This window comes from Macrobrachium nipponense, chromosome 37, assembly GCF_015104395.2.
Source record: "Macrobrachium nipponense isolate FS-2020 chromosome 37, ASM1510439v2, whole genome shotgun sequence".
Classification (NCBI taxonomy): domain Eukaryota; kingdom Metazoa; phylum Arthropoda; class Malacostraca; order Decapoda; family Palaemonidae; genus Macrobrachium; species Macrobrachium nipponense.
Window position 1 is genome coordinate 6,391,627 of NC_061097.1, and position 2,500 is coordinate 6,394,126.

A 2,500-nucleotide genomic window follows, 5' to 3' on the forward strand; every position below is an offset into this window, starting at 1 on the left:
GGAAACTCGGATTAGGGCCGTGCCTACCAGGCAAAATTTTATAAGAGCAGGACCACAGCAGCTCGCACTCAGAACTCGCTCAAAAATGCTCAGAAGCTCTCAGAAACTCTCAGAACAGCTCTGAACCGTTCGGAAGCAGGACTTCCTAAGACTTTCTCAAGCCCAGCAGACTCCACTTCACCCCTTTAGCTCACCCTGCCTTCTCTGGGGGTATCCCAAATATTTTCATAACTCCATAATGCACAGGAATATCACCAGATAAAAAGACTACCAAGCCCAGGATTACCAGGTACTGTGAGACGTAAATTTCAGTTCAGCCAGGGAATTGTTTTAGCTTTTGTCTGTATTTCATTTCCATTCTTCCAAGGCAACTTTCACCCTTCTTTGTTCAGCTTTTCACTCCTCCACTTTTGGTCCAATGCTGTGATTAATTCCCGTATGATGCTAGTAAATATCCCCTAGTAATTCAAGCAACGTAATAGTCCTTTCTGTGTAAGCTCCCAGTCTTAGTTCATTCCATCTTCTCTCCTCACAATGAACGGTTGGTGTCTTAAGCAGTCTCTTTTAACCAGTTTTTTACTTTGTTATTTTATATAATTTTAAGACTATTTTTAGTATATGTGAATTCCTGTTTTTTGCACTTTTATTGGATTTTACTTATAAATGTGTTTTTATGTTCTTTCAGACTGATGATGAACAGATAATTTAATGTGCGAAACGTTTCTTAGAATAAATTGTCATTATTACATCTCGTATCATGGACATCCCCTCGAGGTTTTATATGTGTATTTGCTGACCAGCATATATATATATATATATATATTATATATATATATATATATATATATATATATATATATATATATATATATATATATATATATATATATATAAGTCTATCACATTACCGTGATTCATATATATAGCAAACTACAAATGTCCTTTAATATCTAATTCGCTCTACCTCGGAATTAATATATTTTCATATATGCTTAACCGAGTGGGAAATTATTAGGCGAGGTGGTTTAAGGCTTCACTGCCAGCCCTAGAATTGAGAGGTCGCTGGTTCGCGCCTGTCGATAGCCAATTCTATATCGCAATTAATAATTCCCCTCGGTGGTTAAGCATATATGAAAATATATTAATTCCGAGGTACAGCAATTTAGATATTAAAGGACATTTGTAGTTCGATATATATATATATATATATATATATATATATATATATATATATATATATATATATATATTATATATATATATAATATATATATGTGTGTGTGTGTGTGTGTGTGTGCGTGTGTGTGGTGTTGTGCTATATATATATATATATATATATATATATATATATATATATATTATATATATATATATATATTATATATATTCTATATATATATATATATTTATATATATATATATATATATATATTATATATATATATATATATATATATCATATAATATTATATAATATATAGTATATTAATATAAATATCTGTGTGTGACTGTCTGTATGTGTTTATATATGTGTGATTTAAATTTTAGTAAATTATAAACAAGAAGATCATTAAGAATTTTTCGTGAGTTACCTAAATATATTACTCAACGCTGCATGTTATTATTTTTACGTACAGAGAGTGAATGGAAAAACTTGTCTAAATGTCCCCTCCGAAACTTTTCTATTTCTTCTTAGCTGTACGACAAATTCGTTATTTTCGTAATTATTAATTTCTTACTTTAATACTGTCTGTATACCGTTGGTTTTCAGCTGCTTTTTTTTAAACTTATTGTTCAATAAACTGTACTCGTACGGACTTGGTGGTGTTATGTTGTAATAACCTATGTCATTGTTTGTTCTCCGCACCTTAATCTTGATTCATTCGACAATTCGTAATGTTAAGTCTTGAAATTATAAGCACAATGGATCCGTAGTGGCGAAGCGAAAGCTTTGGGATACACTTCTGTCACTGAACAAAACGTGAGTGGAAACGACGTCCCGTACGATAGCTGATTCATAATTGGTATAAGTAATCTTAAAATCCTTTTTTGATGACGCCTATGCGTTTTTTTCTATTTTATTGTAATTCTTCCTTTTATTTGATTTGATTTTCAATGGACACATTTTTTATAACTTTTTTTTCTGACGCGTTTTTTTTTTTTTTTTTTTTTCGCATTCAGGGCTTTTACTTCTTTTATCTATTTCCTCCTTTACTTGTTGCTTGAACTTGCTTTACCCGTTTCAAATAATTCATGCTATATTTTCCCGTATTCCACAGTAACCTCATACGCTAGTTTTCTCTCGATCCTAACTTCTTATCTTTTCCTAACATTTCATTCACCAGTCTGCCATCTTCATGCATTTATTCCGTTTCATCATCTCTCCACATTCCTTGGCGTCATTTTTATTGTCAGTTATTAACCACTCGCCCCCCCCCTTTTTTTTTACCCCCATCCATTAGCTCTCCTTTTCTTTTCTACCACATGAAAGTCCTTTTTC